We start from the raw sequence: 12500 nt of genomic DNA on the forward strand, positions 1-12500 counted from the left end.
TGTATATATATATATATATATATATATATATATATATATATATATATATATATATATATGTATATATATAGTATATATACACACATATATACAGTATATTGATATATAACTTTATTTAAATTTCATTCTTCCAGGAGTAATGTTATTTTAGTTATGATTAACCTGACTGAAGCATAAGTAATGCACAGGAAATTCTGTGTGTGTGTGTGTATGTATATATATATATATATATATATATATATATATATATATATATATATATATATATATATATATATACACATATATATACAGTATATTAATATATAACTTTATTTAAATTTCATTCTTCCAGGAGTAATGTTATTTTAGTTATGATTAATCTGACTGAAGCATAAGTAATGCACAGGAAATTCTGTGTGTGTGTGTGTGTGTGTGGGTGTGTGCGCTTGTGTGCGAGTGCGTCTGTGTGTTTTCAATAAAGATTTCATGAACGGAAGCAGTGAATCAAACACTGAGAAAAGAGGATTATGATGCTATTTCTGCTCTCATTTTATTTCTTCTCACCAAGGTCAGTGTGCTTCTTTTCAAAAGTGCACATCACTCGTGTTTAAGTTATAGATCAAAATTTGGCCATGACTTCCTAGCATGTAGTTCTGGTGAACTAGAATATTTGGTCATTTTTTTCACCATCAACATCATATTCATTATTATTAGTAGTATTGATGCAATTATTATAATAGTCATTTGAAATGAACAAACAATTATGCAGAACATGCCTAAAAGGTTTCCAGAGATTAGATGGTCCAAAGATGAAAATATAAAAATTAACAGGTGAAACTTATAAATAAATGGAATGATTTATGCTATCAAACTTTAGAGTATTCACATACAGAATTACCAGTGAAAGTCAGGAAGGATGAAGGTAAGGGAAAATGGTATCGTGAGGTACTACATCACATCCTTTCCTAAACTCTGTAGTATCGGCATCATTGATGCTGCCGTGAAGACTGAGGCGAACGCAACCATTGGTACACTCAAGTATTGCTCTGAATTTACCTTCATTGGTAATTCTAAGTCCTTGAGGTTTCTCTGTCTTCACTACAGCAATTTGAATACTCTAACAAGTTATAACTCACAGCGCAGTGATAGACACAGAATCTTGAAATAAAGATTATCATCTATCGTAGAATTGTAATAGACTTCTAGACCTCGCTTCTTTAGTGTTAGCATAAACATTGGGTGTTCAGGTAATATCATGTTATTTAATTTATATTGATTGTTTATCAACAAAACTGGTGATGAAAATGGGATATTCTAATCCTAACACTTTGGTACAATAATTGTATATTCAATAATTTACATGAGTGACTATGAGGTCGAATACATTTACGCTAACGGTATAACTTGGTAAAAAATAAAACAGATGTTACACCGAAACACCACAATCTTAACAAATGATAGGTCAGGCTTGAATGAAAGCTGGAAGCCAAATGAATTTCAAGCTTAAAAAGGGACTAAGGACCACTGGCCTTGACAAATTATAAAGTATGACTTTATTTTCCTCCTCAAGCAACTGCTGGGTCATGCAAGGTGACCTGACCAGATGCATTTGCATATTGGATGTCAAAAATGGACGGAGATAATCTGAAATATAGATTCATTTTGATTCTGATCAGTTTTATGGAAGTCATCATCATCATCATCATTATCATTATTATTATTATTATTATTATTATTATTATTATTATTATTATTACTAGCTAAGCTACAACCCTAGTTGGAAAAGTAGGACTCTTGCAGGGAAAAATAGCCCAATGATAAAAGGAAATAAATAAACTACAAGAAATGTAAGAAGAAATTAAAACAAAATATTCTCAGAACAGTAACAACATTAACACACATCTTTCATATATAAACTATAAAAATTTCAAAAAACAAAAGCAAAAGAAAAAATAGAGTAATGTGCCCGGGTGTTGCCTACCCTAAGCAAAAGAACTCTACCTCGAGACTGGAAGACCATGGTACAGAGGCTATGGCACTATCCAAGACCAGGGAACGATGATTTGATTTTGGAGTATCCTTCACCTAGAAGAATCTCATCCAAATAAGTAAAATTCTCTTTACATTTCATAGAATATAGTTGCATCCCCGTACCGTACGGAAATGCTGTTTCAGTATTGAAAGAGGACACACCACCTTCTTTGTGCCACACCTAATCTCTCTCTGCCCCTTTTTAATTTTTGTTCTTTTTAATGTGGTTCCTATTGACGCAGATGCAGTCAAGCAGGTGTAGTATGGTATATGTGCATTCATTAAATGATGCCGATATTTAGGTACAACTCCCTTAACGACAGCGAAACGCCCAAGGCCATAGGGGTAGGCCTCTTTTATTATGCTTTTTAAGTTCCAGATTAACCGTTATATCCTGTATAATGAGATAAAGACAATATTGATATGATATTTAGTTTAGTTTGTTACTAAAGGAAGAGCAGGCAAAACAAGATCTTGTAGACCTACAACTTGCTGATTTCAATGGGGTCGAATGACAAGTTGACAACCCCTGCGTCCCATTCTCACTCGCTACAATATTTTCTTAGAGAAAGAAGGGATTGTATGAACTGCCACTTTCTTCCATGAAGAAGACTTTATTTCGCTACTTACAGCAAGAGGAGTGAAAGATTGTTAGTAGTGGGAACTATGACAACGCGACACCTCAAGAATTTGTGGATGCAGATGCCATGCAAGATGAGTAGCCTGCGCTGTAGTCAAACTACAAAAAAGTGTCGAGGCTCTGTTTCAAGTTCAGCGGTGGTGCCATGTTTCCTAACCGGTAGGTTAGTTTGTATACAACTCAGTAATGCTTGATATACGGAAAGATAAGACAGCACTGCTACGAAAATGCTGCGTCTTTTATACAATCAACACTTTCTATAGAAAGAGATGAAATTAGTTAAGAAAATGAGACAGAAGTTTTAATGTATTTCGTCTCGACCGGCTATGGATATTGGGAAAAAGGCACTACGGGTGATAATAGAAGATCCCTGATTAATAATAGCTCGTGGAACTTGACCTAAAATGATAAGATAAGACTATGGTATAACACATAATTACTGTTTCTGATTTATAAAAGAAAAGACATCTTCGAACAGAGTAAGCATGTCTGAAAGATAAGGACCTTGAGAAACTGCTGACATCCTAACAAAAGAACAGTATTCTAATAACTGTAAAACAAAGGATCTGAATCACAGTTAATAGTATTATCGTCACTAGATATTGGAAGGTTTAGGAACAAAGATAGTTTTCTGGCAGCTTTAGGTGTTATCATCTTCTCAAAGTAATGTGACAAAGAAAGTAGAAAGGAAAAGGCAACACTGAGGATTTTCCTTTGTACAAGCCAAATTTAGTTTTAATTTCTGTTCTTGCGTCGAATATTGGGTTTGCATCTATATTGATAACCAACATTCCATTATTAGTGCTATTCTTTATTTGTTAAACAAGGTAGCTCTTCCTACTTAAGTCATTATTTTCAGAATCTTTTTGTTAGAAAATGAATTATGTAAGTTCCTTTTCTATTATTTAAAGATATCTACGTTTTTAAATTTACTGTTTGATTTTTTGAGATTACGCTTATTAGTAAGTAAATTTCTTTCAATGATGTATGAATAGATGGATAGCTATGTTTCTAGAAGAAATTTATGGTGGTTCTAATTCTATGTAAAATACTACATTAGAGATTATTTTTACGGGAAATTTTTTAATGATGTCTGAATTTTGCTACAAGATGTTTGGACGATTATTTAATTCTATATTTATATAATATTAATCAAATATTCTAGATGCGCAATGTTTGTATAAATATTAGCCCGGTTCTTGTATTGAATTCTCATATCAGCAGTCAATTAGTAAGGCTCTCTTCTGTATATTCAACATCATAGAATTTTCAAACTCCTAATTTGAATAATTTAGTAATTAAAAGAGATATATCAGTTGCTTATTAGAATAGTAAATAAATCCAAAAAGTTCACTTGCATTGTTTATTTTTGCTGTACTAATAACAAATAGTGTGTTATTTTCGTACAGAGATCTTTTCTTAATCACTAGATGCATATAAAGCCCTTAGGCACTATCACTTTGGACCTTTAATTCTCTCTGCATATGAGACGCTTATCCTGATTTTTTTTTTTTATTTCTGTTTCAGATTGAGGGCTCTCCTTGCCTCTCCGTGCTGTATGTCACAGTTGCAGTACTTTTGCTAGAGGTAGCAGTACAACATCTTTCATTAAGTTTTTTTATTCATTCTCCCTTTTAGAAATATTCCCTCTTATTTTTCATCCTGTATGGCATAGTAGCATTGTCCTGTTATATTCATATTCAGAGCTCCATGCTTTATTTTGTAGATTTGATTTTACCTATAAATATTTATTGGTGCCCTATTTGCTTGCCAAAGAAGTTGGATGTAGCTTTTTTTTTGTATGTATTTTCAACCTAAGTAAAACTGAAAATCGGGACTAATGAACAACCTTAACTGGACGATTCATCCAGATAAGCATATCCTGATAAGCAAACAAAGTTCAATGTACAAAGATAAAATCATACAAAATTTAGTCATATAAACTTAATTGAAAGTCACGAAGAAGCATGATGAGTTTTGGATTTGATGAAAGAAGTAATTTAGCCTCGTTGTTAGTAATCCAAAGTAGTCCTCCATTCTTAGATGTATTATCCTACTATTCCTTACTAACCCGCATATGAGGGAAAACTCTCTTTAAAGGACTTTTTTCCATTATGTTGTATTTCGAGAAAATTTCATAATAATTTAGCTTATCGTTCAATAGACAGAAAAAAAATTCATGATGATCTTATAAGTTGTGATGGAGTAGGTCAAAATGGAGTCTCCCATTATATAGAAAAAAAATATATATGGGGATTATGTAATTTTTACGTTTCAAAAAGCATTATTTCTAAATGAGTAGAAAGTTTAAAAAATGTTCCTTCTCGAACCCTATTTCATGTTGATTGCAACTACTGATATTTATATTAACCCCTATAAAGGTATCATGCATTTAGACGTATGCTATTTGATAGCTAGTATTCATGTTGATTACAACAGCATAGTTTTGTTGATATTTTTATGGAAATAATTTATTATATTCTGATTCTAATTACCATTGATACGTAATGTAAAGGTGTCCTTGGTTGTGATTTTTTTTTTTTTTTTTTTTTTTTTTTTTACGTCTCTAATTGAAGGGAAAATCATTATACTTAAAAAATCCTTTCAAGATTTGTGGAAACGGCCTATCCTGGGAATGTTTTTCTTCTTTTATACAGCCATATTTTGAATATCGTTTTTCTTTCTGGCCTTTTAAAATTTTTCAGGTTCATTTGATTCATTATTTCAGGTCTGGGTATTATTTTCTGGCTGTATTTTTCAGAAATCTCCTTGTGCATGATTTATAAGATCTTCGATGATTCAGATCATCCTTTGCTTTAACGTCGTCCTAGATAATAGCATCCAGTGCGTGGTACTAGATGTAGACTTAGTTCTAATAGCCTTGCATTTTCATGAGTGAGATTCAATAACCCATAGGATTCTAGAAGTTTAAATCCGGTTTTGCCCAAATGGTAAAAAGGACTTCCTAATCATGTAGTTCAGACATTCAATCCTTGGTCCAAATACCGTTTTACCGAGTAGGATTACATCAACCTTGCTCTGTATTTTTTTTTCTATTTTTCATCACATTTACGCTTATTCTTATTTATTATATATTTTTTTGCCTGTTTTTAGTCCATATTGAGCTCACTTCTGCTTTCAAGTAGGGTTGTAGCTTGACGTTATATATATATATATATATATATATATATATATATATATATATATATATATATATATATATATGTGTGTGTGTGTGTGTGTGTGCATGCGTGTGTATAAATCATGTATATATATATATATATATATATATATATATAATATATATATATATATATATATATATATATATATATATATATATATATATATATAAAACACAGTGTATGTCTATATATAAATGATGTATGTATGTGCAAAGGGTATGTGTGTTTGAGTGTGTATGTGCGGGAGCTTGTATTAATTTAGAATAAAAATAAATTGTACCAGCTTCCTTGGCACGCTACGTTGGATAGCACAATTTTCCTTGTAGCATCCTGCTTTTCGAACTAGGGTTGTAGCTTAGCTAGTAATGATGATGATAATATAAAGGAATGTCAGTCACGACTGCTTCGATCGATTAAACCCTGAGGATCTATCGAATCGCATCGATCGTGCAACCGATTAAACTACGTGTGTCATTTGCTTTTGGTCAATATGTCCGTTTTATGCATTATGGAATGCAGGTGAATTAATATGTTAAGCGCCAATAAAACATACATAAGCGTAACTTCGTAATGTTATTCATGATTATTGGAGGTTTTTGAGAATTGTTCTTTTATTACAAGAAATGTAATTCATGCGTAGCTATAAAATTCAACATCTTTGATAAAACCTTAAACATGCACATTAATATCAGAGCTTAGAATTGGATTAATATATGAAATTGAATTCAGAATAAGTCGATTGAAAGAATTTATTCTTTATGCTCCACTATATTTTGAAGTGGCTCTCAGTGACTTATGGTCTATGCATATTCTTTGCATCTGTAACAAACGTAGAATTATCAGTTGAACAGCATTCAAAGTTCTTATGAATGATTGGGCTTTGTGTTGATAGAATAACTCTCGACTCTGTTAATCATTCCGCTAGTAAACACTCATTCACAATCAGTGAAATGAATTACGGCCTGTCAACATGAGTGCTTACATTGTTCCTATGAAAGAAATGATTTGAATAATGTGCGAATGATGGGTAACCTTTCAGACCCTTTCTTATCCCCCTCCACAAACCACTGCACTCCCGAACGTTTGACCTTTCAAAGGATCTCGGTAACTAAACTTAAATGCTGTGCATTGTGTCAGTTAAGCAGCCGTACGTCATTCCACATAGCCCGTGGCCTTTAGGGTTAGGGTGGTGGCCTACTCAGACCATGTGATGATAATCTCTGGATTACTCCAGGTAGTTGAAGTTTTGTTATTTGATTTTTGTAGAGATATTCATTTTAATTTTTGTAACAATGTTCCGCAACGAAGTATAATATAGTGGCTGCTGCTTTATATGTTTGACGCTTCTAAAATGTATGCCAATCTCATTGATTATTTGAGTAATTCAACGGCAGAAGAGCTTAGACCTTTGCTTTGACATATCGCACATATACATTTTCAATATTAGACATTATGTTTGTAAAATACTATATATTTCTAAAGCAGAAAATAACGATAGAGATGACTCAAATATGACACAATTCAAGACTGAAAAGTATGCTTCAAGACGTTTAACCTTAAACGCCTCTTCATTTTTTTTTTTTTTCTTTTAAGGAATTGTGCCTATGGTAGTGATCTAACCTAAGTTTGCTTTTGAACTATAAATGATAACTGTTATGTTTTGTCCATTAGGATGAGAGAGAGAGAGAGAGAGAGAGAGAGAGAGAGAGAGAGAGAGAGAGAGAGAGAGAGAGAGAGAGACTAGCAACCTTCCATGAAAAGGGTAAAACAACCGAAGAAGGAATAATTGAGAAGTTTTTACGCGATGTTGGTAAGACTTTTTGGACATTTTTTGAAGCAGCGGATGTTTTAGAAGAATCCTATTTAAAGGAGTTTTTCATTGATTTAGCAGTTAATGGAATTATGGGACTTGTCTCGTTTCCTTCAGAAGTCTTAAGTCTAGTCACTCCCTAGTAGGAGAAACATCTTAATGTTAAGAACACAAACACACACACGCATATATATATATATATATATATATATATATATATATATATATATATATATATATATATATATATATATAAATATATATATATATATATATATATATATATATATATATATATATATATATATATATATATATATGTGTGTGTGTGTGTGTGTGTGTTTGTGTGTGATATTTTATTTAAATCCCATTAAAAGAACAATCGAGCTAACGTATTTAGTGGTCCCTGATCTCTAGCATTCAAGTGATTTCATTATATCACTTTTTTCACATAAAAGACAATATTGGCATTGTTGTTACAGTATCTCAATGGGGGCTAGAATGTTACAGATAATATTATGTTACCAGAGCCCAGAGATATAGTAAAAAAAACTATGGTTTTTCTTCTTTAGTGTTTGAGTTGTGTTTAAGGTTCTTTGATTTTCCATTCAACATATTATTATGAATATTCAAAAGAATAATGTTTTAAATCAAAATACTGTATATATATATATATATATATATATATATATATATATATATATATACAGTGTATATATATATATATATATATATATATATATATATATATATACATACAGTATATATATATGTATATATATATACAGTGTATATATATATATATATATATATATATATATATATATATATATATATATATATATATATATATATATATACAGTGTGTATATATATATATATAATTATATACAGTGTATATATACATACATACAGTATATATATATATATATATATATATATATATATATATATATATATATATATATATACTGTATATATATATATATATATATATATATATATATATATATATATATATATATATATATATATATATACATACATAATAGTTTTGAAATTTCATCGTTATTATTACATAGAATTTTCAAAATGTGGTAGTTATTTAAACCGTACATTAGTAACAGTGTTGCTTAAGATTTATTAGCACTGATTCCCATAGTGTCTCTGTCAAAAAGAGGACATTGTCCCTGATTCTGTTCATCAACACCAATGTATGTTCATGCGAGATCATAAGGAGGATGTTCAAATAAGTGTCCGGATGAGTCAAGGGTCGTCCCGTGATTGTCTAGTTGATGATACTTTTCCTTCTTCATCAATCAAAGACCTCACACACATGAATGCTGTATCTGGATTGAGAAAGGTATAAGTACTTTTAGTAATGCATGTTTCCCACAGATTCATATTTAATTAAGAGAGAGAGAGAGAGAGAGAGAGAGAGAGAGAGAGAGAGAGAGAGAGAGAGAGAGAGAGAGAGAGGTTTTACTCTCAGTGAAAAAAGTTAATTCAATTAAAGATATAACATTGTTAAGCAAGCTAAAATCAAGCAGCTATAGAATGCTGAGATTTAAATGCGCCTAGATCTAATGAAAGAAAGACACTTATTTCAAGAAAGAAAATAAATACTCCTGTAAAAAGAGAAAGGTCTAATGAGTTTAGTTTAGCAGCACAAAATAGGTACTCCCAACTACATGATGAAATGGAAGTAATTAAAGAAAAAATGATTAGTAATGTAACATAATTTGTATTGGAATCTGCACAAAAAATAGGTGGGAAAGTTCCTAAGCAAATTTAAGAAAAACTGTCAGAAAACACCAAATACCTAATAAAGAAACGATTGTAAATGAGAGTAAAATCCGAGATACATAAGCAGAATTAGCAGAACTATCCAAAACAAACAAACCAAGACATTCGTAAACACAATCAGACCAAAACTGAGGAAACACTAAAGAAATGACGCAACATCAACTTGATGAAAAGAAGACTTGGAACAGGGTAACAACAGAAATGTCCTTTAAAGGATAAAAATGGATATATTATCATCAAAAAGAGATGGAGTGATAAAAATATGCAATGGTCTGCAATATTGATATGAGAAATAACTTTGGCAATAGAACAATGAAACACATGAGCCGGTATCAAAACTAACAGTAGAAGTTGAAGAGATTATTAAAATTCATGAACAGAAGCATAACAGCAGAAAAAAAGATGTCCTAACAATTGATTTAATAATATATGGAGGAGATTTCATAATATGAAAACTCGAAAACTCGAACTTTACTCAAAATGTTTGCAAGAATGCTCTATACCTAGAGCTTGGAAAACTTTATCATTATATCAATTCACAAAAAGGGATACACAAAAGACCTGAAAAATTACTGTCCAATAAGTTTACTCTCAGGTGTAAAATATTTTCAATGATCATAAGTAAAATAGAAAGACAGCTTGACTTTAATCACCCAAGAAAGCAGGCAAGCTTTAGAAGTGGGTATTCAATAATTGACCATATCCATGTATTTAACCAGCTATTGGAAAAATTAAATGAGAATGACAAACCATGTATGGCATTAAAAAGCTTTTGATTCTGTTAAATCTTCAGCAGTAATGAAAGTCCTTCAAAAGTAAGGAATCGCTGAATCTTGTGTGAGAACACTTGAAGACATATGTACTGATAGTCCATCAATCCTAAAACTACATGAAGATAGTGAGAAAATTTCGATTGAGAAGGGGGTTAGACAGGGAGACCCCCATCTCTCCTAAAAAAAAAAAAAAAAAAAAAAAAAAAAAAAAGGAGGAAAATGTGGGAAAATGTCGGAATTAGCATTAATTGGCAATACTTGAATGACTCTAGATTTGCAAATGACATAGTTGTGTTTAGTGAACCATGGGAGGAATCACAAAAGATGATAGATTTGAATAGAAGAAGCAGAAATGTAGGGCTGAAAATTAATTTAAAGTAAAACCAAGACGATGTCCAATGAAAATGCAGAGACCTTTGGTAAACAAAATGAGATAATAAAACGTAAAATGACTTTCTCACTAAAAAAAAATTATTCTATCAGGTGACCTTACCAATATTAAGTTATGCATCAGGAACTTGGAGCCCTTTTAAAGCCATACAACATAAATTACTTACAACTCAAAGAGCTATGGGAAGAATAATGATTGGAGACAGAAAAGGAGCAATGTGGATACGCGAGCAAATTAAGTAGATGACATTTTAAAAATAAGAAATAAAATTAAATAACTTATAATGAGAATGACATAATAGATGGACAAAAAGAATAACAGTGGGTCCCTAGAGATTACAAACGAAGCGGGAAAGGAAGAGAAGGCGATGAATTGACAAGCTGAGAAAATTTACGAGTATAGATTGGCATAGAACATGTCATGTCTGCGGCCTTTTTCCTGCAGCGGACTAGCAACGTCTCATGATACATATACATATATATATATATATATATATATATATATATATATATATATATATATATATATATATATATATAATGTGTGTGTGTATATAAATATACACACACACACACACACATATATATATATATATATATATATATATATATATATATATATATATATATATATATATATATATGTGTGTGTGTGTGTGTGTGTGTGTGTGTGTGTGTGTGTGCATGTGTGTGTGAGAGAGAGAGAGAGAGAGAGAGAGAGAGAGAGAGAGAGAGAGAGAGAGGTAATCTATGGAAGATGTGGTAGCCATAGTATCCTTTTTGAGGTCATGATTAACTTTTCACTTGAAAAGCTGGAATCGTCTTCCATTTCTCCCGCAGTCTTCAATCTCTTCCCGAAATACCCTCAGTTCCCTTTTATAAATTTAGCTGACATCAGTTTAATTTGAGAATTCCCAAAGAAAACTTAATCGTAAGAGGGTCCTTAATACTTCTGTCAATGGAATGTCAGTTCCCTGATAAAAAAGTTTTGCTCTTTCACTAAGATAATAATGAATGTATTTTTACCTTTAACCTGGGACATTGGACAGGTGAGTCTGTTTCATTCTTTATTTAGCAAGCCGGAGAGAGAGAGAGAGAGAGGTGGTTTAGTGACGTCATTGTGACGTCAACTGCACAGGGTTCTCGTGTGGCCAGAACGTTGGATGACATTTCGTACGCTATTATTTTTTTCCTCATTTGTTATTTCATTATACTTTCGTTGTTGTTTTTATTAATTTTAGTGTGTTTTATTTTTACGACTAGACTGGAAGAAAATGGTATCAAATTCCACAAATTTGTTGTTTTTATTTTTCACTTAGAGAATGTGCAAAGAAATAAAATGTAGCGGCCTCAATGACGTCATGGCATTGTTGGCCAAAAGTTTAGACGCGAAACTGAAATGAACTCTCTCTCTCTCTCTCTCTCTCTCTCTCTCTCTCTCTCTCTCTCTCTCTCTCTCTCTCTCCTCTCTATGTACCCAGGTATATCTTACAAAATCCATTTAGACAATAAATGTTATTTTCATTGATATTAAAATTACGGTGTGAGATTACGGTACATCGTTTCTACACATTATTATAAATACACTGAGCGTAAGATCATCGCTGTTTGTACTTTTCTCAGGACAATGACCAGAAATAACTTTGAGAACGTAGATAAAGCCTTCAAATCGAAAAAGAGGGGGCTTTGATTTGGAGCAAGCGTTCTTCGGTGCTGTCTATTTCATTACAGCACTTACATATGAAGAAAAAAAAACAGAACCTTTAATTACATTGAGAGCCGTTCATGAAAAAGACGCATAATAAATTTATTTTGTTTTTCCTGTTGGTAGACTCCAAGTTCAGTCTTAGTTACCTGAGCCAATTGCAATCTTTCTATCGGTT

The 12500-nt window shown here is 31.5% G+C and overlaps 1 protein-coding gene across 4 annotated transcripts in view; it reads left to right on the forward strand.

Moving 5' to 3' along the window:
• Positions 1-12500, forward strand: part of bwa (alkaline ceramidase) — a 181320-nt gene that overhangs the window by 123007 nt on the left and 45813 nt on the right. For 2 of the 4 annotated variants that reach the window (XM_068378753.1, XM_068378754.1), the window contains exon 2: positions 4181-4240. The exons of 1 other annotated variant lie outside the window; for it this stretch is intronic. The gene's annotated coding sequence lies outside the window, so the exon portion shown is untranslated. The remainder of the gene's footprint in view (positions 1-4180; positions 4241-12500) is intronic. One more of the 4 variants, XM_068378755.1, reaches the window with a different exon arrangement.

The sequence above is a fragment of the Palaemon carinicauda genome, chromosome 8 (genome assembly GCF_036898095.1).
Source record: "Palaemon carinicauda isolate YSFRI2023 chromosome 8, ASM3689809v2, whole genome shotgun sequence".
NCBI classification, from domain to species: domain Eukaryota; kingdom Metazoa; phylum Arthropoda; class Malacostraca; order Decapoda; family Palaemonidae; genus Palaemon; species Palaemon carinicauda.